At 46.1% G+C, this 25,556-nt stretch overlaps 1 protein-coding gene across 7 annotated transcripts in view; it reads right to left on the bottom strand.

Moving 5' to 3' along the window:
- The window catches only part of RNF157 (ring finger protein 157), a 1,722,220-nt gene that overhangs the window by 919,247 nt on the left and 777,417 nt on the right, over window positions 1-25,556 (bottom strand). The gene's annotated exons all lie outside the window — the stretch shown is intronic.

Genomic DNA, 25,556 nt, shown 5'->3' with positions numbered 1-25,556 from the left:
TTCAAAGGAGGAGTAGGTTTGAGTGGGGATGATGGAGGCAGGAATCCACTCAGGAAAGATCAAGGCCACTCTGGCTCCGGGCCAGATGGGCCTGGGCTCGGAGAGGATCTTGTAGCCCTCAGGGAGGAGTGTGTCAAAACTTGTGACAGAGCTGGCCTTAAACCAGGTCTCGATAAGAGCGAGTACATCCAGGTCCAGGAGTTCAAGGAGGGGGCAGCAGAGCGAGAGTTGAGAGTAACAATGTGGAGCAGGTTGCCACTTCTGAAAGATCTCCGTGGAGTGGTACAGGGAAGAGTGGTGCCCATCGGAAGTGGCAGAAGAGCCTGAGAGGGAGGCAGAGGAGCCAAAGAGGTAGTGGATGGCAAAGGAGCCAGAGAGGTGGAGACCAGCGGTGGCAAGGAAGCCAGGTGAGAGGTAGCTGTAAAGGGGGCCAGATAAGTGGTAGCAGGAATAGCAGGAGAAGGAAGTAAGTTTCTGAGGCGAGGGAAATGCCTATCAAATAGGTCTGGCTGGGGCCCCTGGACCATGATGGTACCATTTAGATCGACATTAATGACGACTCTGGAGGACTGGAAGGGGGCTAAGAGGACCTCCCATCAGATGCCACCATGAGTGAAGAGAAAGAAGAAGCATGAAGAGCGACCATATGACGGGTCCATAGGTCGGGTGACGGAACAACAAAAAGGAGGTTGTTGATTGTCTCTGGAGGAAACACTGACAAAGCAGTCAGGGATGGGAAGGCCTGTGTTGGAGACCCGGGTGTCTTTTGTAGGCTGCTTCCTACCAGTCTTAGTGAGACGAGTAGGATAGGAGATAGAAAAGACGTTAGAGAAGAAGGGGGAAATAGAGAGCACCACAGTGGTTGTGGCAGAGGGAGGAGAGGGCGGGCGAGAGAGGGAGAAGCAAAAGGAACACTGCACAGAGCTACGCCTCACAGGGTGCACAGGAAGGGGATTAGGAGTGGGTGTGAGGGGAGACAAGGGGAAACCAACAGCCTACAACAGAGCGCAGAGAACAAGTAAACCAGGCAGCAGCGAGCAGTGAGAAATAGCTGTGGGAGCCGGCTCAGAAAACCCTAGGGAGGAAGAAGGCCTGGAGCGCAACAGTAGTGTAACACAGAGAAGAGGAGACAGGCCTAGTGGACAATGCATACCATGTGAAACACATCCAGGAACACTTGCCTAGAAGAGAAAAATGCAGGAGTATGCAAAAAACAGAGCCAGAGGCCAATACAATCTCCTAGAGGTAAAAATGCAGTAATTGCATGGGAAATGCAGAGACCGTGAAGGGGGCCAAAACGTTCACCTAGAGGGGAAACATGCAGAGAAATGCAAAGGAAAATGTTCAGAGAAGCAGAAAAAACAGAATATGGCTACCCGGGAGAGGGACAGCCTAATGGATGCATGGCGACAGTGCAGGGTAAGAATCACACTGTAAAGGAAGCACGCTCGAGGTAGGGCAGTTTAGGAGGATGCAATAACGGCTGCGCCCCCCGTCCGCAACTTTCTCACCTTGCGGTAGCTGATGGTCGACGGCTGTGCTGAATACTCGCACTCTTCGTTCCGACCCCTTCATCGCCAAACACTGCAGCCTTGTCCTGCGAGGGCTTTGCCGAAGAGGGTCCGATCCTAGGTTCTTAAAGGCTCGGAAGCGTGGACGCAGTGATGCGTGCTACGTCGGGCAGCATGTCCTGTCCAGCATCATCTCTCAATACTGCGGCCTTGTTCTGCAAGGGCTTTTCATAAGCAATCAAATGTCCCCCAGGCTTTTATGGGAGATTTCCAATTCCTTCCCCATTGTGTTAGAAAACCATCTCCCAATGTATACCACTATGGTACTGAGACGAGGAAGTGGGATGCCGCGTACACCAAGACCATTGTGAAATCAATGTGAAAGGCCTGCACCTGAAGCCAAAAGGGCGGCATAAATGGCCCACTCAGGTGAGGCTAATAGAGAGAAAGGGAAGGAGAAGGAGATCGCCCGTGGAATGCTTGCAAACTGAGAAGCCGGAGGAAGAGGTGGGGAGACACGTTTCCGAAGTGCTACAGAGTCGTTGCAACGGAAGAAGATTGTGGCGGGTGTTGTCGGAAGTTGTCCGGTGGCAGGGTCAGCCTGTCGACCTCCTAGAGTCAAAAGAACTACCTCTCCAGTAACCCAAGATATCAGAGACCAGAGAAGAGGGGCCTGCCAAGCCGGGAATAGCAGCAGCCATGAGGGACCGACCAAAGTGAAGAAGGGCACACAAAGACAGCATACCCGGTGAGTCAAGCGAGGCTGAGTCGCTCTGGGACACTGGAGCGAGCCGCGTTGGGAAGGCAGGTGGGAGTGCTCGCGAGTGAGCAGAGGTCTGCAGAGGCAATGGGATTGCCGGTCCACATGAGGAACACTGAAGTTTCACGACTACAGTAATATGAAAGTTGATGAACAGAGTGGTTTCAGAATACCAAACTGTATTGAAATTGGAAAGCCGCAGAAGGGCCTGAAAAGCAGTGAAATTTAAACTGAATAAGATGCCAGTGAGCAGGATGCAAATTCCCAGCAGTAGAGTGAACTGGGAATTTGCAGTTACTTTACTTTTGATATGAATGAAATTAAGTTTTGAATACCGAACCCAAGGAAAGTGATCAGTGAAAGCCACGTGAATGGAAATCAAAGAAAAGCGTTCCCTGATACAAATTCCTGGAAACTAAAGAAAGTAAGCAAGAACTATGAAAGCTGAGAAAAAGCAAGCATGGCAGGAGCCATTAGAACAAGAGAAACTGTACAATTTCAAACTGTGGCAAAGTTATGAAAGGGTTGATATACTCCAGCAAGTGAATGGTGGCAAAACAAGTGTTGAAAAGGACTGCAAGCATAGAAGTCCAATACCAGTGCTGAGCTGAAGCAGTGGTGGTATTATTGTGGAAATGAAACCAATCAGTTTTGTGACCTGTAATGGGTGGACTGTGTGGTCCGACAACTGTGCCTAGACTGAGTGCACCCCACAAAAGAGAAACCAATTGACTCATCTATAGGTTTATTGTTGAATAGCAAGAGAAGCTATACTATAAACTGAAAGTTGAACTTTATATTGATGAAAGAGCCAAAAAGCCTGAAAACTGGAAAGAATCTCGGGGAATTGTGTTGTTGGAAAAAAGAGAGACTTGAAAGCCTGGGGAATCCTTGTGATTAAAATCCTTGTGATTAAAAATGAACTATTGGGAATCATGGGGAAGGGAGAGCTCTTTTCCAACCAAAAGCTGGAAGAAGCTTTGACCTTTTGTTTGAACACTTTTTCATTTGACGCCGACATTCCAAAACTGTTTGAACAAATAGATGTGAGGGCAAGTATAGGATTTGGACACAGACAGACATTTACTTTGGACTTCCTCACATAGACTAATCATTAGTTTCAGTTAGGTAGGGAAATCACACCTTAGCATAGGGCAGGTAAGCCTTATGCCAACCTCACTGTGATTTTAATACAATCTTGTAGCCCAAACATTCCTCAGTTATATCTGTCTACTTCCTGATGCCTTCACAATATTCAAATGTCCTTTTCACAGCAATGTCTGTGGAGCAATGCAAATATGTTGTTCAGTATGAAAGTGAAATGCATGTACATGCTCCTCTGCCAAATAGGAATAGTATACTGCCGACTATCCATATACTCATCAAAGGGTTAGTTATCTTGGCCACTTTAATAAATTGCTTCTCCTACAAGTTAAAACACTGTTGACATTCAGTGGTCAAGTATGTATATCGTGGTCAGAAAAGTACAAGGTCGACACTGTAGTAACTTGGGCATATTTAGGTCCTCAGATCACTTCAGCAGTAGGATTGAACAGTCTAATCCTAAAATAGGATGCCTATCATTTGAAGAGAGCTTAGAAGTTGAAAAGCAGGAGCCACACACACGCACTCCCACGCTCAGTTCTGAACTTCCAAGAAGCTTGTAGCAGGTCAGTCCTATTTTTCCACCTTTCACCTGCAGACTGGATACTGTATACAGGGTAGAACAGAGCAGGTGGAAGAGTGAATGACTGGAGGACTTATAATACAGGTGTTACAATATGTACAATTTACTCATCTTTGTAACGTCATTGCCACTTCAGTCCTACATTTGGAAGTAATCTCAAGTCAGAGTCATCAGGGGAAGTGGAAGGCATCTAGTGGAGGATTCTCTTGTGTATGACCTGACCAAGTGAGCACAAGCTTAAACTAGCAACCACTACACAGTGCATGCAGGAAGGTGGCTAGTAAGAGTCTTACAGATCACTCCAACAGAGACATGGTTCTTGAGAGGGGAAGGAGGATGATTTTACTCTGACATGAATCCCTTTTGTGAGGTGAGAAGGAATGGCCTGCATGTAATAATTTTAAATAGTACACTGTTGAAGCATGAAATAGGACCACCATTTGTGACACAGAATGTCTAGGAAAATATGAACCACTCTTATGACAACTAAATTGTTATGGCATAGCTCTGGGAATTTGCACTACCTGTTTCTAACTACACAGAACATGATAAAGTCTGTGCCCACCGTAGCATCCTTTTAATCCCCAGGCATCCCACTAGATGTTGATTTGTAATCTATCGATTTATATACAAGGGCAATCATCCCTCCAAATGTCCAGTTGAATTGAAAGTGAACCTCAAGGAGAAGCGTCTAAGGCGGTCACCTCCTCCTCAGTTAATATGATACTTATTGTTATAATCTTTTTCTGAAGTCCTCTGGTGAGGGGCTCAGAAGACTGGCCTCTAGTGGCTAACCATGGTTTCCACTAAGTTAGCGCCTCAACTCTCACAATAGTAAATATGGCAGAGCAGTCTGGCTACACTCACAAAGAGGTAGGGGGTTAGCCCTGCCAGTCAATCCAAAGCTCTGCACCTTTCAACGTTTTAGCAGCCATCAAAATCAGGATTTATCAGCCAAAACACCATTCCCTCAGGCACGCACACACATATAGATTGAGATGTCTGGAATACCCTCATCCAGTTTAAACTAGATACCAGTTATACAAAAGTGCCTTTATGGGGCATCATATAGCCGAATGGGTTTCACAAAGGGACCAAACCCAATCTAGGTTAAAAGTGGGTTTTATTCAACACAAAACTAATTTCAGATTCTCACAATTAAGTGTCAGGACAGTCATCGATGAACAGTTCCACAGTTATTGACCACATTCTGGAGAAACTTCTTGTCACCTAAGACCAGAAAGAGGAGAGAGCATCAGGCAGAGAAACAGACTGCTGGCTCATGCTGGGACGCAGTGGAGGTCCAAGAAAGGTAGGCTATGCAGAGGACTTGGTGGGCAGAGAACAAAGACTCTGCAAAGAACCAGGCCGCTTTGATGAAGGCAGAGACCACAACCAGGAAAAGGCTGCTGAAGCAGGAAGCGTGCCACCAGACAACCAGAAGAACCCACGACATGTCACCCGAATGCCTAAGTACCAAACGGAAGAGTCGCAGAGCTGACCATGCAGACTGAAAAGGACTCAAAGACGTGGAACTGCAGGAGCACGAGAACTCCACACCAGCCCCGAGCCCTACTGCGGGAGAGAAGGTACACGGTTACAGAGGAGAACTGGTGGGTGGGCAGTGTGGGCAACGCTAAACAGAGCTGAAAGAGTCCATAGACCTGCAGGGTCCCCAGAAATTGAATGATCCCGCAAAGGGGTGAAAGAGCTGCACTAAATACAGCTAACTAAGACTGTACCCCAAAGAGGGCTGAGACACTTAAAACCCTATGGAGGGGTGAAGAAACCATATTACAGAAGTGAGCCAAACCATAGCCGTTCAGGGATATCTGAGAAAAACAATATTCCTGAAGTGGGTGACGGAAGGAAACAATATCACAGGGTTGTGCAGACACAGAGCCTATCTGAGGCTACAAGTTGTAACAAACTCAGACTCACAAATACAATAAGATACCCCAGGGAAAATGCACATGGGTACCCCCACACTAATTTCATCAAAAACCCAACCTGTGGACAATAATTAGTGCAACTACAAAATCAGTAATGCAATAATGTATTAATCACCATGTATACAGTAGAAAGACATATCAAATCATGAATTCACCATATCCAATACAGTTCTAGTAAATAAACCCCATCTGTGTTTCATAAAACCAGTGTAAAGAGCAATAATTTTGACAAAAGATTTAAAAAAATTACAAAATCACAACTCACCATCACACTACACTCACACTTAATCATAAAGTGCTTTGTGCCATCTTGCATCATATGCCATCACAATCAAATCTACAGCCCTTTGGCAACGCAATGGACGGTTATACGCAATTAGAAAATAATCAAACATAAATTAGAATTCCAATATTAGCCTACCCAATATGTTTCATTCCTGATACGCTGTATGACAAATAACAGGAACCTCTTCAGGGGCATTCTCAACCTTGTTACGTACACAGATGTTGTGCTGTGTAAACCGTATATGTATCTTTCTTTCAGTTTTCCCAATGTATAATAATTTACAGGGACCCCATATTACATGCTGCTATTGCAATTAGTGAGTGTATTTTGTTGCCACAAGGACCTCTACCCTAGAACGCATTCTGTATTCCTTTTCGTTAATGTACAACACCTGCAATTCCCACATGGTGTGTGGTCTTTTGCTCTCTTTAGGCCCCATAACTCTGGCAAGCTTCTCTCTTTTCTTTGTATGGGGGCATTCTTAAGTAATTCCTTGTGAGTATGTCTTTTAAATTGCTGCTTCTTTTTAAAGCAAAAATCGGAGGATTGGGGCTAGTTTTCTCTTTGCCGAACACACTGCAATTGTTCATGATCAATTTCTTAATCTTGTCGGACAAATTAGTGAATGTACGGACGAAAATCAAATTCTCTGCGCTAATAGCTTTGGGTCTATATTCCAACAGGGGTTCTCAGTTGTTATTAGTAGCTCTTAGGTTTGCTTGTCTCACCACTTTCTTGGGATAAGCCTGAAGAAGCCTTTAACTTGATGGATTCCTGCTCGTACAGTTCTACACACAAGTTGTTTCTTCTTAATCTTAGGAATTGGCCAAACAGCAACTTATTACGGGTATGCTTGGGATGAAAACTATCAAACGTAAGAAGGGCATTCCTATCTGTTCGTTTATGAAAAGGTTTGACCCACAATTTGAGTGGCTTCATCATAGAAAATAGTTACGTCTAGAACATTCACACTGGTCTCTTAAAAGTGGCAGTGAACTTGAGATGTGTCTTTCATTTAGCCAAGTGACAAATGCCTCTATTGAGGTCTTACCTCCTTTCCAAATAAGTAAAACATTGTCTATGCATCTCTTCCATAGACTGATGTTATAGTTATATGGATTTGTGTCAGCGTACAATTTGCTCTTCTCGAGCAACTCAAAGTACAGATTTGCTATATTGGGTGTTTCTGTAGCACGCTTTGCTGTGCTGTGTATTTGCTTGTAGAAGTGATCTTGGAACATAAAATAATTGTCTTTTAGAGCCATAGACAAACACCACAAAATGAAAGAATTCAGAACTTTCCCTTCAGTACGTTTGTAGATGAGCAGTTTCTCTATCATCACAAGACTTACATCCTGCGGAATCATCGTGTACAATGAGATGACAGTAAACCTATTGGACGTTAATTCTGAGGATAAAAAAGGAATAACTTCTGCTATATTACACACTGTAGTCGTATCTTGTAGATACAACTTCATCTCTCTGACATATGGTCTAAGATAAGTCTTTGCAAACTGAGACAGTGGTTCGAGTACATAATCTACCCCTGAAACGATCGGCCTGCCAGGGTGTTTAGACAGTCTTATGCACTTTTGGCAGAACATAACATTTTGGGATTCTAGGGTTCTCTTTAATAAGGAATTCAGACTCTTTTCTACTGATCCAACCCCCAGCTCTCACCTTGTTCACTTTTTTTTTTTATAATTGATTTCAGATGGTTGGTTGGTTGGTAGGGTCTTCCTCTAATCTCCGATAACATATCTCATCTTGTAGTTGTCTGAGACATTCTTGTACATAATCTGCCCTATTAATCAGGACAATGGCTCAACCTGTGTCTGCTCTCTGTATTATGATCTCCAAGTCGTTTTTCAAATTATTGATCACCTCAGTTTCGTTTTTAGACATGTTAACAAATGGATCGAACTTCATTTGCTGTTGTAATTTTGTAATGTCAGCTAGTACCTTCTTCTCAAACACACAGGCTTCAGCCGAATGAGCGATCTTGGGTGACATGAAAGTTAACTTGTTTCGGACACATTTTCTTTTCTGTTTCAGGTGAATTTTCCTCATAAATTGGTAGAATTCCACTTTAAAGCCAGATTTGTCATGTATGTTGGTGGCTACATAGCCTAAACCTCTGTCTAGGAAAACATTTCTTGAGCGCTTGGTTGAGAGTTGGAGAAATGGAGAAATTAGTTATAATACTCTCCAGCTCCTGGTCATGCGTCGCTCTAGGTCCCAATCCTCTAGATCCCAATCCTGTCCTAAAGAGGGTCTTGTGTTATAATACATCCTCTTGCTCTATTCCTGCAACCGCCTGCTCTCCTATTTCTGAAATTGTTCATCTGTGGGCCACCTCTCTCTTTGTCCTCCACTCTTCTCCCGAGGTCTCTTCCCCCGAGCTAAGCAAGGTATTTCCAAATCTGACTCTTCTGCCTCCTTCTCATCTGTTCAACATTGTCTCCAAATTCAAACCGATCTTTTGTATAGGGAAAGGCTTTTTCATTGCTAAAATTTGACAGATTTTCTTCATTCTACGAATGCGTTCTTTTAAGATCTCTTCTAGTTTTACTTTAACATTTTCAAGGGAGACTACTTCTATTTACTAGAACAGAATTGTATATGATGAATTAATGATTTGATATTTCTTTGTACTTTATACATGGCGATAAATACATTATTGCAAGACTGATTTTGCAGTTGCACTAATAATTGCACACGGGTCGTTGTGTTTTTGATGAACAAACTCAGAGCCACAGAGCGTTGATTTCCTTGTCGATATCGACCTACTCAGGATACAATAATGCACAGGATAAACTGGACAATTTTTAGATTACTTGGTATGTTTTTTTTTCCTGGGTTGGTATTATTTATATAGCACTCAAGGAGGGTGGGAACAGGGGAAAACAAGTCGCTCAGAGCCCTTGAAATTCTGAGCTATGCTAGTCTGCACAGGCAGAGTAAGTGCGTGTAATACATTTAACAGTTAGGGGGAAGCAAATAGGCCTGACAGCGATTCTACAGTTTTACCAGTGAAATTAAGGGGTGAAGACAAGGGAGAACAGAAACACTATCTTCAGGCATGTTGCGTAAGGATTGTGCAAGTGCACACGGTCACAGGGAGGGGGTTCCAAGTTCACTGGTCGGTGGAGACTGGGGCAATTGCAGAGAGAGACACTCTCTAGGGTTAGTTCTCAAGTGCAGCGAGTGGGGAGTAGGGCCCTGAAGTAAGTGCAAAAGAGGATTGGCGGGCGTGTCAGGGACCTGTGGGACACTGAGGTACACCAGGCGGCCAGTCGACAAGCTGTAAGGAGGAGGGAGAGAGCTAGGTTAGCAGAGTAGAGGAAGAGAGAAGGGAGGGGAAGAGAAAGGTCTTGAGGAGTTTCCGGAAGTTCAGGCTCAAGATGGAGGGCAGCAGGGAGGCAAATTAACAAGGGGGGGTCCTGGGAGTCCCTCTGCCAGACATTAGTCCTGGTTACAAGAGACTTACCCAGAGTCTTTAGCTCACTATCTTTCACAGAGAAGAAATATCCCAAACATATCAGTCTTTGTCCTGCCCTGGGGCAGTCCAGCACCGAAATGCTAGGCAATTCTCTTCTGAACAAGAGTACCAACAGAAACCCCAGACACGTGTTTCGGTCTGGTTGGACCTCATCAGTAGGGTGGATCTGTGCCTCTCTAAGAATAGTGAGCAAGGGGTCCAGTGTGGATTCCCCTAGTAAGTTAGGGCGAGACCCAAAGTTACTTAATTATGCAAATTAACAAGGGGGGGGGGTCCTGGGAGTCCCTCTGCCAGACATTAGTCCTGGTTACAAGAGACTTACCCAGAGTCTTTAGGTCACTATCTTTCACAGAGAAGAAATATCCCAAACATATCAGTCTTTGTCCTGCCCTGGGGCAGTCCAGCACCGAAATGCTAGGCAATTCTCCACCTGCTGAAGATATGAATCTCCCTCAAAATCTCTGCTTGGAGAACCGGCCCACTCGCAGACGGTTGAAGGTAGATGAGCGGAGGGCTCGTGAGGGACAGTATTTAGGTAGGCAGCGTTGCAGGTAGGCAGGTCCCAGGCTCCAGAAAGCCTTGTGGATAATGCAGAGGGTCTTAAACTTGATCCTTTCAACCACGGGCAGCCAGTGAAGGGATTTCAGCGCCAGATAGATGCTGTCCCTGGGCATGAGGCCAAGGATAAGTCTTGCAGTTCTGTTCTGGATGAGTTGCAGAGGGCGCAAGGCTGAGGAAGGGAGGTTGGGATGTTGCAATAGTCCAGCCTAGAAAGAACCAGGGCTCTGGCGACAGTGAGCCGCTGGGGAAAAGTGAGAAAACGTAGAGTACCTCAAAGGAGGTGGAGCTGATAGTTGGACTTTTTAGAGATGTCCAAAACTTGAGAGGTGAATGAGAGGGTGAATTTAAAAGAACCCCCAGGTTTCTTGCCACACAGGTGGGTGTGGGCCAAGGGAGACCGGCCAGAGTGACAGTGGTAAAGTGGATGTAGGGGTTCCAATGCAAACAATCTCAGTCTTACTGACATTAAGGGAGAGGTAGTTTGTAGCACAATAGGACTGACTAGCGGACAGTCGGATATGAGGGAGGAGGAAGCCGAGGGTAGCCTGAAAGTAAGTTGCGTGTCATCCGCGCAACACTGGAAGTTAGAGGTGAAAGTGGAAATGACATGTGCCAGCACAGCCATATAGATGTTGACCAGGCGGATAGGTTAGATCCCTGGTGAATGCCACAGGTTGAGAGCACTATAGTTGAGAGAAAGGCACTGAGTTCCACCTGGGATGGGCAGTCGGAGAGAGGACCTTGATGAGGACATTGTGGTATTCGGAACCAAGAAATGTCTTTTGTTTTCTTAATTTTCTTTTACAGCAGATCTATAAGGCCTGGAGCAGAAAGAAACAGATCATTTAGAGTGAGCGTCGGATAACCAGCAACCAAACCACCGGAGAATCAGGAGGAGAGTGTCCCCGAATGTATAGGGAATCCGAGGGAGCAGGTCTAAACATGTTTTCAACCTGCATGTTGACTGCTCATGTCAGGGAAGGCGTGAGAAGGGAAGGGCAATGCGCTTCTTTATAGAGTTTAAGTAATGGAATATATTGACTGACTGGCTTTTTCCCCATGAAGGATATCCTCAAAATAAAAGTCAGGGTCAGGCACTGCCTCCTAAGTTTGCAATTTAAAATGTTCTGCTGCTTTATTGAGAATATTATTGAACAGATTCATCAATTGTGGATGTATCTCAAGGCTGCACAACAGGTGTAGCGTCTGCAAATATATTGTCCGGCTCTGCCTCATAAGTGGAGGTTGTAGGCCAAGGCCCCTGTTTATCGCTGTCAACAAGCGATATGTCTGGGTCCTGGGGAATAGGATCCTGGATGTCATCCCCCTGGTCTGGGACAGAATATAAATCCTCATCCAGATCATTGAGAAAATATCCCCTGCAGTATGTCAAGGTTTTATGGGGTAAGTTCTCCAGGATGGGGAAGGTGGTGCATAATGTTGGAGGTTGTTTTGCTTATTTGTGAAATGTTTGGGATGAGTGTTCGTGTTTTGTGTGACAATACATTTTTCCTTAACGGAGCTCTCATCAGGAGACAGGAATTGTCCCATTTCAAAATGGTGGAGAGTTCTCTTGAAGCTGTTTGATGTTGGCAATGGAAAGGCAGCTTGGAATGTTAAGGTTCTAAACAGCCTTTCATTCAGACTGGATCAGAGCAGGTCACAGAAAACCTGGTCTCCAGAGAAAAAACAAAGAAAAGTTGGATTTATAGAAAATTCCTGAAGAAGAAATTTCCATTTGCAAAACAAGAACAACCCATGAGCTAAGTTTATTAGTTACTGATAGTTTACTAAAAGGTTTCATTCGGAGTAAACAACTGATGTGAGAAAGCTATATGAAATCTTGATGCCGTGGTGTAAATATTTAATTAGGTGTTTGACTGTAGGCGCGTGTTGAATTTGGGAAAAAGCATCTGAATTTCCGAAGGTTACCGGTGCGGGGTCAGCTTTCAACTGTGAAGACGGGAAACTGAGCTGAAACGCTGAGGGCGAGGATTTTAGAGGAAAGGACCCCTTTGCACATGTATGCATGGTGACAGGGGCTAAGCACCATTGCAACGTGCTACTGCAGGAGCGGTGCGCGGTTCAACTGGCGTAGCTCAGGCAACCAAAAGTTTACAGAGACACAACGGTGCATTAAAAGTAAACAGAATTATAAATAGTTTAGGTAACAAACCGATCAGAGGCGCTGTGACGCTAGGAAGTAAACAAGAAGCAAACCTCATTTAGTCAGCAGATAACCGTAAGGAGGCGCAGCTGCACAGAAAGTATTAAGTGGCGCTGTAAAGCAACACTGTGTCACTAAGTTAGAAATGAATTAAAAGGGGTAGTCATAATCCCTAAAGTTAATCCTTCATGAGAAATGATCCACCAAGATCATTTATATAGGAAGTTAAGTAGAAACCTGTATATATTTATAGTCCTAAACATAGAAAAAGAAGTTAGTAGTAGTACAGAGAGATATTCAAAGAAAAAGATCCTGAAAAAGCCAGCAGTCAAATTAATATCCCTAAGGAAGGAAAGATTGTAAAGTTATGTTAAGGCAGATTCGCAGTCAGTTTCTTCAGGTAAAGATTTAGTGAGACATCAGTCATTCCTTCTGGCAAAGGTAGACAAGGAACATTCTAAACAGTCCAGTTTAAGAAGATTGAAGGAGGGGTCAGAAGGTGCCTTCTAGCTTTGAGAGGAGGCAGACAGGTAACCAGAGAAAACCAACAAATAGTGGTGTAGAGAGAACAGAAGATGAGGAAACAATATTAACGTTATGCATTTGGTTTTTAAGGCCGCAGTTCACGATTGGAAGTGAGAAGAACGTCATAAGAAAGTCCTGTCATTTGTTATTTTATCCACTTTCCCCTACCCCCTGAGGTTGTGGTTTCAGCAGTAATCACTAAACCTTGTGAAGTCCACTGCCTCGAAGGCGTTAATAGGATTCATCTTCAGCCTCTGCGGGATTCGAAACTCAGACCAGACAAAGTATTGGTCTGCCTAGGTATAGGTGAGGTAGTTTGAATAGCTGGGGGCTGAAGTCTAGGTGATTTAAAATTACCTAGGGTCCTCGTCTGAGGGAAGAGATCTTTAAGGAAATCTGTCAGAGACACAAAATACATTCAGGAACTTTTCCACTCCCTGAAACTCCTATTACAGGAATTTGGACAAGGGAGAGATTTGAACAGACCATGGAGATGCTACATCGTCTTGAACAGGACCTTTGTGACTCTAAGGACTATGAAAGTAGAAGAGGCTTGTACATAACCTTGTGATAAAGCAGGAGGGGAAGCCAGTGTCCCAGTACCATGTGTCTTAGTTTGCTTAGGTGCTTCAGACCATTTCTCTTTTAATTTAGGTTGAGCTTGAATTATCAACGTTAACTTTGACATTTACAAAGCAGCCGTTGAAGATTTAGGAGGAGCACCATGAGAAGGCGAAGACTTCGAACCATGCACTGCACGCGGTGGAAGCGCAGTGGGTTGAGAACAGGTAGGTTACCAGGTTTTGTCGTGGATTTTGATGTAACTGTAGGTGCAGTCAGCTTCTTCAACGGTACTGGAGAGGATCGTCTATGGGTTACGTGTTTAGCCTTCGTCTGAGTGTGTGTGCCCCCCATAGCCAGTGGGTGGAACCCCCGTAGAAGTGCATGCCTAATAGAGCTGGAGCCGTGGCTGCTGAAATGGTCTTCATCCGACACGACGGCGCTGGTGGGGGAATGGGATTTGGCCTGTATAGTGTAGGCCGCCCACCGCTTAGTGCACTGTTCTTTAAGCTTTTTAGGCTTACATTTGACAGGCCTTGTAACACCGTTCCTCATGGTAACGAGGCAAACAGTTGTTACACTCTTTGTGAGTGCCCCTCCAAGGGAACTTCCTGTTACAGGAAGGGCAACATTTAAATGGAGTTCTCTCCATCACCAGATATAAAGGAAAGCGCAGCCAGAGAAGGGAAAGTATAGGGAAGGACAAGAAAAGGCATTCTCTAATGAAGAATGTCAAGAATAAGAACCCCCTCACCCTACTGTCCAAGGCTGAAGCCAGATCGTGAAGGCCGCAGTCAGTCGTCAAAACTGGATTGTAGTTCGAATAATAGTAATGCATCTGTAGCACGCTACGAGATCCGCATTACATGACTGACCAGTATGGCAAAAATAATCTGGGGGACCTTGATGCATGAAGGATTATGGGTACACTACACGTCACAATAGGGACAGTGTTTAAAAAAAAAAAAACAAGGGAAAAAAACAGGTTGACGTGACTTTTCGAACTCCGAAAACAAGATGCAATGCTTGACGTCGGACTATATACACAGCATGTGATTCTGAGCAGATTCACAAGCATCAGAAGAACAAGTTACTTTCTTTCTGGTAACGTTCTTTCGATGGGATGTTCCAACGACGTATTCCACATCTATGACGGGTAATCACCACAGCTGTGCTGCTTCAGAACATTTTCAGTGTCTGCATCCTGCGTCGATACGCTGTCCTCGAGGGCCTCTGTCGAGCCGACATCACTGGATGTTATAAGTAGGACACACGACACCCATAGCCTCAGTTGTAGTTTTTTCCCCAGAAGGTGTGGCACCAATCTTCTGCCAGTATGACTACAGAAAGCCTTGCGGAAACAGAAGCTGCAATCGCATAAGAAATTCTGTAGAGTGGCAGGTTGGGAGGGTTCGTTGTGGAATACGTCATCGGAACATCCCATCGAAGGAACATTACCAGGTAAGAAAGCAACTTGTTCTTCGAAGGGATTGGTTCCTCTGACGTATTCCACATCTATGACAGACTCCCAAAGCAGTACCAACTTAAGGAGGTGGGAAAAGAATTTAGAATTTTAGAATGCCCAATTAAATTGCAGAATAGAGGACCGCCTTGCCAAAGGCCAAATTTTGCCCATGGATAGAATCCAAGGAGTAGTGTTTGACAAAAGTGTGGACAGAGGCCCATGTGGCTGCTTCACAAATGTTACGAATGGGAACACCCCTCTGCAGGGCAGTAGAGGAAGCCACACCCCTAGTAGAATGGACCCGTAAGCCTACCGGAGGGTCCTTACCCGCCAAGTGGTAACATTCAGAAATTGTCAAGATAATCCATCTAGACAAAGTCTGTTTAGTAACAGCTTGTCCCAAACACCTTCCAGCGTATCCTACAAAGAGCGGATCGTCCACTTTGACCCGGGACATGTGCGAGATGTAGAAACTTAAAGCTCTCCAAGGATCCAACCTATGGAGCCTCTACTCTTCCTTACCAGGATGCGGAGAATGACCTTCTGGCTTAAATGAAATTCCGACACAACTTTCGGAAGAAAAGAAGGACGAACCCTAAGGACAACCCTGTGAAGGGTGGCTTAACGGAAAGTGCCTGCAACTCACTCACTCTGCGAGCGGAAGTGACAGCAACTAAAAATATAGTTTTCAAGGTCAACAGTCTGGAAAGGTGACGGTGAGAACACATTAGTGAGCCCTTTCAGAAACTGAGAAATCAAAGGAATTTTAAAATAAGAACACTCCTCAGACGAGCGCTTAAATATGGACAGCGCCGCCAGGTAACCTTTAATGGTAACCACTTGCAGGCCCTTTTGGGCTAATGAAAGCAAAAAAGACAGAACCACAGGAATAGCACATGAAAAAGGATCCACATTAGTAACCCTGCACCAGTGGCAGAACTTTCTCCAATGGTACAGGGACTTCGTTGCAGGCCTTCTGGCCAAAAGCAGCACCTCCATCACATCTTCAGGGAGGTCCCAATCCTTATACCTCAAACTTTCAGAAGCCAAGCATGAAGGTTGAGGGACTTGACCTCTGGATGGAGAACCTGACCCCCCCCCTCCCGTGAGAGCAGATCGTCTTGGTAGGGAAGACGGCGTGGAGGGCAGATGGATATGTCAAGAAGGTCCGGGTACCACGTTCTCCTGCAGAATGCTGGAGCAATGAGGATCATTCGGGAACCGAACCTCCGTAACCTCTGCAGCACTTGCGGAATGACGGGGACTGGAGGAAACACGTACAGCAGTGGGAAGGACCACTCCACTATGAACTCGTCCCCTAAGGCTCCTCTTGGAGGAAATTCCTGTGAGGAGAATCTTTCGCACTTCCGGTTGACAGTGGTGGCAAAGAGACCCCCTTTTGTGGGGTCCCCCAAAGGGCGATGATCTTCAGGAGAATCTCCTGAGCCTTCTCCCACTCGTGAGAGACCGTGCTCTGCCTGCTCAGAGCATCCGCCACCGCGTTTTCGTCTCTAGCCATATGAACTGCCGAGATCGAAACTTCCTGCTGGATGGCCCAGAACCAGAGCTGCATCGCCTCTGCACAGAGGGAGAGACCATGCCCCCCCCCCTTTTTGTTGAGGTAGTGCATGGCCACTTTATTGTCCGTCAGAATAAGGACATTCTTCCCCCGCACAGACGGCATAAAAGCCTTCAGGGCTAGCCCAACGGCCCTCAGCTCCAACAGATTGATATGGAGTCTGGACTCTGACGGAGACCAACGACCGTTGATTGTCACCTCGTTGGCATGATCTCCCCATCCCGTGAGAGATATGTCTGTCACGATAGTCACCTCCAGCCAGGGTAGCCAAAATGGAGCCCCCTTCATCAGATTGCCTTTGACGGCCCACCACAGAAGATCCTGGGCGACCGAGGGCTGCACCTGAACGGGATCCGACATCCTGCCGGAGGACTGTGACCACTGCATCTTGAGAGCCCACTGCAGAGATCTCATCTGCAGCCTGGCCTCTGGCACCAGGAGAATGCAGGATCCCATAAGGCCAAGCAACCTCAAGAACTCGAACACCGGGAGACTCTGGGCATCTTGAAACGTGTTCACCATCTCCAGAATGTGATGAGCCCTCACCTGGGGAGGGAAACACAGCTCCAGGGATGTGTTGAACACTGCTCTGATGTACTGGAGCTGCTGGGTAGGTGTCAAGTGGGATTTCTTTAAGTTGAGGGAGAAGCCCAGCTTGTGAAGGGGGTGGCAGGTGACGGACAAATGATCCAGGACTTGCTCAGGAGAGCGCGCCCTGATCAACCAATCGTCCAGGTAGGGGTAGAAGTGAATCCCCCCTTTCCTGAGATACGCTGCCACCACCACCATGAGCTTGGTGAAGACCCTCGGGGCGGAGGTCAATCCGAACGGTAGGACCCGAAACTGAAAGTGCAAGTCGCCAACCGCGAACCTCAGGTACTTCTTGTGCTTGGGATGAATCGGCACATGAAAGTAAGCATCCTTGAGGTCAAGAGACACCAACCACTCCTGAAGTTGAAGGGCCTGGAGGACTTGTGGGAGAGTAACCATCTTGAACTTGTCCTTCCTGTGGAGCTTGTTCAAACCACGCAAGTCAAGATTTGGTCTCAATCCCTGGTCTTTTTCGGTATCAAAAAATATGGGGAATACCATCCCTTGTTCCTGTCCGCTACAGATACCAGTTCTATGGCGCCTTTCTCCAGCAGGGATTCGATTTCCTGCGCAAGGAGCGGATCCGGACTCTTCAAAGAGAGATTCCCTGGTGGATTGTTGTGAGGCCTCTTCCAGAAAGGAAGACAGTAGCCGTGGGATATGATCTCCATAACCCACACATCTGAAGTAATGGCACGCCATTCTACAAGATGCTGCGCCAACCTTCCCCCAACCGGCGAACCATGGGACATGGCCTCATGACTGAGCTGAAGCAGCTGCGGCAGTGCCTGAGGGCAGAGAGGCAACTGCTCGAGCAGCCTTGGCACCTTGAGTATCTAGTTTTCCACCTCTGGTACTCCTACGTTGGCCACTTGGACTGGCTGCTCCCCTCGATCTATCACAAGACGAGTAGAGTAGTATCAAAAGGAACCTTCCCTCCATTGCTGTCCCCTAGAACGAAAAGGCCATGGTTGGTGGACTGCAGTGCTCAACGACTTTGCTGCAGCCTTTGAGGTCTGCAACCTCTCAAGGCTCTCGTCAGCCTTGCTGCCTAAAAGATATACACCATCAAAGGGCATGTTGAGAAGCCGGGCTTGTACGTCAGTAGCAAACCCCGACTTCCGCAACCACACAAATCTGCGCATCATGGTGCTCGGCGCCATGGACCGGCTGACACCAGTCTGCCATGTCCAGACCCGACTGAACGGATTCACACATGGCATCCTTGCCACCCTGAACGAGGGCAAGAAAACCATCCTGTTCCTCCCCTTCAGGAATATGTTCAGCCACCAAAGACACACAATTCCACAGAGTGTGAGTGAAACGTGCTAAGGCACACACAGGGTTGGCTGCCTGTGAAGCCATACCCCCTAAAGAAAACACTTTCTTCGCCAAGCCATCAAAACGTTTGTCGTCCCCATCACGAGGGATGGTAGGGTACGATGCCTGCTTTGCCGGGGCCGTACCCACCTACACCACCAAACTCTTCAGAGTGGGGTGCGTCGTCAAGTAGCAGGGGTCGCTACTGGCTGGATGGTATTTTTTCGGCAACGACTTGCTCACTGCCGGGAGACTCTCCGGAGCAGTCCAAGCCGCCACCAGCCTTCTGTGTAAAGCCATATGAAATGGTAGGTGGGTGGACCTTGGTCAAGAATATTTGTCAGGTCATCCTGCAGAAAATCCACTGGTGGCGCAGACCACCCCAAGTACTCCGTCACCCTCGACATGAGATGCCAGTATGAAGACTTGCCATGCGTACCAGGCTCAGGCCTACTGAACTCAACCTCCGGAGAGGTGTCCAGACCACTGGCGTCGTGCAAAGACTGACACAGGTCTTCCAACTGGCTATGACCAGACAAGAGTTCGTCAGGAACCTCATCAGGAACCAAACCTTCATCAGGCCCTTCATCCACCTCAGAGATGTAATCCAGAGACTGGAATAAATCCCTGGATGAAGGCACAGAAAAAGGTTTAAATACAGGCCTCGCTGACTTCTTCAGGGCCTTCCTCGGAGTCTCCACCGATGCATGGCGTAGCACCGGTAAAGCCTCCACGAAAGGCGTCAAGGGCTTCGACAGACGTTGTGCGTGGCGCCGATGGCTTCGACACAGGCCTCACGGGCGGTGCCCTGAGCGTGTCCTTCGACGGCCTTGGCGCCGATGCCGTCGACGACTTCCTCGGAGACAGAGCCTCGAGAAAGTCCTTCGACAGACCTGGCGCTGATGGCGTCGATGTCTTCTTAGAAGACCTCACAGGTTCCGCCGGTCTCGAGGGCATCGAGGAACGGGACCTGGAGCGGGCTTGTCTAGAGCGATCCACCTTGTCCGAATGGGACCTCGTAGGCTCCCGATGATCGCGCCGACCGCCCGAGCCCGAAGGCCGAAGACTGTTGACAGCGCTTCCGCAAGTGCCTCATAGAGGCAGAGGAATGGCGGGACCCACTCCGGGACCGAAACCCCCTGGACTCACACCGACGTCTCGAAGAATCGTCCCTCGAATCGTCAGTCGAGAGCCCAGCAGATTTCGACTTTTGGGGTTTGGGAACCCTACCTACAGTCAGCTTCTTCTTCCACTCCCGCAAGGCCTTCGATGTTAACGACTGGCAATCGTCACAGTCAACAGTGGCGTGGTCCTCGCTGAGGCACCAGAGGCAGACGTTGTGTGGGTCCGTATGTGACATCTAGGAATTGTAGTCCCGACACTTCTTGAATCCCGACCGCGGGGTAGAAGACGAAGACCTGATATCTTTTCTCAAAACACCAAGTTTGAGGAATCGATAGAAGTAACAGAAGAACCAAGATCTCCAAAGCGAACACGTTGGTGGAAAAAACGGAACCAAGGCTACGGGCGTCGTGCGTCCTACTTATAACATCTGGTGACGTCTGCTCAACGGAGGCCCTCGAGTAAAGCGCATCAACGTCATCGACGCAGGAGCCGAAAATTCGCCAAAGCAGCACACCTGTGGTGATTACCTGTCAGATGTGGAATACGTCAGAGAAACCAATCCTTCGAAATGTTACTGCGTTGTAAGATTCTTACTCATACACATTAACAATTATCATAATAGGCTACTAAGAGTGGCTAGCACTCTAAGATGGCCGTTCCAAGAGAGAGGTTTGCCTGTCGTTTGGCCATATTCTTTGGCCTTCTTCCTGTCCTCTCAGCGCCAGAATGCCTTGTATGCAATGCCATATTCCAGGGAAAGCAGCTGCTTTAAGCGGGCTAAGGGGTGGTCTGTTTGTGTGGCTGGGGGTCGGGGGCTGGCACTATTTGGTCTCAGTCCACTTCCTAGTGCCCGAATTTCTTGCTGCCAGTTTGAATGGTGCAGATGCTTGCCATTGGTGGAAATGGGTGAACTTCCAAACCAAAACTTGAATGAAAGGAGGACTCCTGCAGCCATTCCACAGATCATCGTTGGAGCCAAGTCCCCTATGAAGAAATTCAAACACTAAAAACCAGAGGATGACTCCTTGGAGACCCGGTGAAGCCCTGCTCCTCTGCCTGAACTTGCTTCAACCCCTAAGCCTGTGTGGAGGATCTGTGCCTTTGGATGTATCCATGGACCAACCAGTGTACTAACCAGCTATCTTCTGGGCTACCTTCTTGCAGCTGTTGTACTTCTGAGTGCATCCTTGGAACTTGGATGATCTTCAGCTTGTACAAGACACCCGCTCCTGCATTTTCAGCTTTCTTGCATTTGTCCACTGGAGATCAGCTGTCACCTACTGATCATTAAGACTCCTGTTGCAATCCATCGTTTTCGCCCCAAGGAGGTTATACTGAGTTTGCATGCTCCACAGAAGTCTTCACATTTTCTTTGCAAGGGTGTTCAGATCGGGATTCAAGCACTGTGACTGACCAAAACTAAATTCCATGGCGAAAGGGATCCTCTGCCCCCTCGATTCTGGGACCGGACCAAGCATAGAAGTTAGTGTTACCAACAGATTCCAGAACCTCAGCAGTGGTCTCTGTAGAAATTGGAATCAGGGAAGTAAGTTAACATACCAGTTTCTTTTCCCCACTATCCTCAATTGGGTTACATGGGAATAAGGTCTTGTCCCTACCTCTCTATTCCCTGACTTAGGCTGGTGGTAAAATGGTCAAGGATCCCTTCCTAGGACTATCCTGGTGTAGTTGGATTGAGAGAGTTCCTTACTTTAACTTTACCTTTTTGGAACCACTGGCATGGTCCAATCACATAGTAAACTTACCTGAGAAATATAACCTTGCAATTGATGTCTTTAGGTCACAAGGCCCTAAACTATCTTAAGGCTGAATTAGTAAATGCAAGGGAATTATTTTAGTGTTTCTACTGAACGTTATGCATCCGAGTACTGTTTCACAGATTTTTTAATCAAATGCTTTCCATCTCCTCTGAAGGGTGAGTGTATAGGGCATACATCACTTACCGTCACTGTATTTAAGATGCTTGTATCTGCTCGTATTCACATCCTTTGCATAGGCCTACATATAGCGGTAGGTGCAGAGTACTGAAGTTTGAAAAGCGGCGTTAACTGGGCAGGTTTGTAATATCCCTAGTGTAACGTGTACTGTACCCATGGTCCTTCACACGTCAAGGTCCCTCAGATTGTTTTGTTTCTGACATGAGGGAGCATGAAGTGTATGCACAAGTACAGAAAAGTAAGATGCCTATGTACAAGAGAGGAGGAAGGGCGGGTGCATGTGAATCTGAGCAGATGAAAGCACCGGAAATACGATGATGGTAACTAATGTATGCCTTCTGAGGCAAGGATTGTGGATCTGCTTAGTATCTCATACTTTGCCTAGACTAGCGAGCAGTACCTGAAGAAGGTGGTGGGTTGTTAGAAGGTACAGTGGCAGAAAGATGTCTTAACACCGCCTGTCCCACCTGTGAATCACCCCTTGGATGTGCATCTAAGCAGTAATGCTGCGTGAAGGTGTGAATTGAACTCCAAGTAGCGGCTTTGCAAATAGAATCTTAGGGCACATTTGCAATGAAAGCTAGGGTAGCTTTGGTACCTCGAGTTGTGTACTTTGGGCGTGAATGGTAATGTTCTCTTAGACACGGAATAACAAACTTGGATGCCTTTGACAATCCATTTTGAAATAGCCGACTTGAGACAGGATACCATTCTCTTCCTGCGGCAAGGGAGGCAAAGAATTGATCCGTCTTCCTCAATGGTTTGATTTTGTACAAGAAATACATCACTGCCCCCCCTGACGTCTTGTGTATGAAGGCCTCTTTCTGCTGAATTTTAGGCTTTTGAAAGAAAGTAGGAAATTCGATTGATTGACATGGAACTTTGGAATACACTTATGAGAGAAACATGGATGTGTATGTAACACAGCTTTGTCTTTGAGAATAATAATAAACAGATCTTGAACTGAGAGAGAGTGCAGTTTGCTGACCCTTCAAATTGAAGTCATAGCAACGAGAAAAGCAGTCTTATAAGTGAGATGTTTAAGACTGGCATTATGCATTGGCTCAAAGGGGTACCCCATTAGTTTTGTCAGGAAAACATTATGCCGCCATCCTGGAGTAGGATTGGAAATTGGAGGGTGTAGTCTCTTAAACCCTCCATAAATTATTTCACCACTGGAACTTTCCACCATGAGATTTTACTCTGAGATGTGGTATATGCCGAATGTGCTGCTAGATTTACTCTTAGCAAATTAAAAACTAAACCTGAATCCAATAGATGAAGCACATTGTGTACTATATGTGAAGGTGACCAGTCAATGGGGTTGATGCTGTATGTTCTGCACCATAAAAACACAAACGTTTCCATTTGTTGAAATAGCAGTGTCTTATATTGGGCTTACATGCCTCCTTTAGGATGTCCATACACCTTTGGGGCAGGTTCAGGTGTCCAAACTATGACTTCAGGAGCCAAGCTGACAAGTTCAGTGTATGTGGACATGGATGCAGCGTTGACCTGCTTTTGGGATAACATGCTGTAAAGGCACGATAGTTTGAGTGGTGGGAAAAGAGACATTGCCAATAGGTGTGAGAACCAAGTTGGTGCATTTTGATTATCTTTTTTAGAAGTGGTTTTGGGGGGGGGGGAGCATATGCAAATATCCCCGAACAATTAATCCACAGTGCGTTCCCCTTGGACCCTGTCTGGGGATAGCTGGATGCATAGTTCCTTTTGAAGTTGGGCTCTGGTGGCAGGCGAGCACCGGAGGGTTAGTGGAGCTGGGAACGCTCCTCTCCTGGCCTGCGTGGGCCACAGGAAGTGCAGAGGAGCGCGCTGCTGTGTAGAAGGAAGCAGAAGTCACTATGGCAGCAAAGCGAGCAAACGCGTATGTAGCAGCCAGTGTGTTCACCGATACTGTGTAACCCCGGAATGCTCTGTAATCGCCCACTGGCCATTAGTGACAGTTTTAATACTGAACTGATGTACACAAGTTAAAGTGGCAGACTGTTAATGACTTTGAATGCCTGGCTGCTACCGAGAAGTTAAAGTGGCAAATTAAGAAATTTGGGAACAGACAAGAAGGGTATTAATTCTACTTCTAACAAAAGAAGCAATTTCCAGAAACAAGAGAGCAATATTAAGAGGTGAACAAGAACCAATATTGCCAAAGCCAAAAGAGGGCAATTTTAGAACCAGCTGCTGAAAACCATCATTTCCAAAGTCACAAGAGGGCAATTCAGAATACAAGCTTGGTATAACCCTTTTAAGCATAGAGAAAAAGAGGCAAAAGTTGTAAGAGAAGCAAACAAGCATTGTCCAAGCCAAGGAAGAGCAAGTGAGTGAAAAAGCCATTATCAGAACTTAGTTAACAGAAGTGCAGAAAAAAATACATTTTAAAAAAAAGGAGTGGCAGAAAAGCAGCCCTCCTGATTGCATGTGGCAATCACAAGAGTGGAACAAACAGCAACAATGTTTTTCATGTCTTCCCAAAAGTAGGTGTTAATACTGACATAGTTGGAAATCAAAAAAGACTTTACAAAGTTGTTTGAAACAAACTGTACCACAGAAGTACTTTTAGTAGTGTTGGTTCTTTCATTAGAGCCCGGACAGGCGAGTGTAACAGGGCAAGGGACCTTGTAATGGTAGACCAGGGGAGGTGAGTGGACTTGGTGGAAGTCATTGAAGTACTGTGGTGTGGTTACAAACATTGAAGAAGTGGCAAGACCACTAAAGTATATTGTGGAATCATCCAGACAAACGCATTACTGTTGATACAGATTAAGTGTTCTTGTTTTCTAAGAAATTATGTAGAACTCTCTGCTACAAGTGGAGGGATAAAGACTAGTTGAATATTTTGAACTGTTGGTTGAAGTCCAGGAGAGTGACCTTTGGAGTAAGAAGAACTTTATAATTAGAACCTTTGTTGGAAGACAGAACTTTCCTAATTTTGAACTGTTGGTTGAAGAACCTGTTTGAATCTGGGGAAGAGGAACTCATCCAGGTTACAAGGAGAAGCAGTTAACAGGTTTATGGTGAACATAACGGTTATTTCGGTTATATTTGAATTGCCATATATTACCTTGCTAAGTGTGTTGTATGTACAAGTGTGAGGGGCAGATTCCTTTGGTTATAGCGTTTCCTTTAGTTTATTTCGATGGTCAGGGAAATCCTGGTCAGGGTAGGGATAGTGATGAGTTTGTTAAACCCCTTTTGAGTTACTATAATGACATCTTATGAAAAAGCTTCACCAAGTTGTCCGCTTCACATTTCTAACCCCTCTCATTAAAGAAGGTTTAATCCTTTTCTTAATGGATTGAAGTAAAGTTATAGACCAACTGGTGTTTTTTTCATTTAGAATATTGTCTACAAAGTCTGAGTCCTGAACAGACTCTTGAGTTTGTAGTTTAAAATGACCAGCTGCACTTGTGAGCAAATCATTAAACAGCTGAACGTTGGTTGGGGATGTGGTGGCAGGTTTGTGAGTGATATCAGGAGACTGTAAAATAGTGACATTTGGGTCATCTGGGTTATAGTAGGCAGGATCACTAGGATCATCCCCTTGATCATCCCCTTGAACATCACAATGAAGATTATCAGGAAATATGTCATGTTGGGACTGGTCTGTTACATCAATGAAGGTATGAGTAGGTGATGTGTGTAACTTAGGAGATTCAGGTAAAGGGTCCGCTTCCTCTTCTGACATGGTAGCGCTCCACAAATGTTACAAAGAAGGCAACCATGTCATAGTCTCTTCAAAACATTGGTCCAATTGGTGCAATCAAGTGCATTGGTCCATGTCCCTGTTTTGGGAGCTTCTGCAAGAGGGAACACAAAAGTATTTGGGTCAACAGCATGCCTATTTTTCTGTACAGAGAGGTAGCCCTAGTGTACTTTGGGGCAGTTTGGGTAGAGGATGTTACTACAGCACTTGCAACTGGTGTGAGGATATCCCTGGGGTATTCCCAAGATGTTGCTATGTGTTCTCCACAGTGTTTTGTAGGTTTTG

Source organism: Ambystoma mexicanum, chromosome 3q (genome assembly GCF_040938575.1).
Source record: "Ambystoma mexicanum isolate Mex_15411 chromosome 3q, UKY_AmexF1_1, whole genome shotgun sequence".
NCBI classification, from domain to species: Eukaryota; Metazoa; Chordata; class Amphibia; order Caudata; family Ambystomatidae; genus Ambystoma; species Ambystoma mexicanum.
The sequence above is the reverse complement of the archived record's forward strand: the minus strand, read 5'-3'. Positions and strand labels throughout refer to the sequence as shown.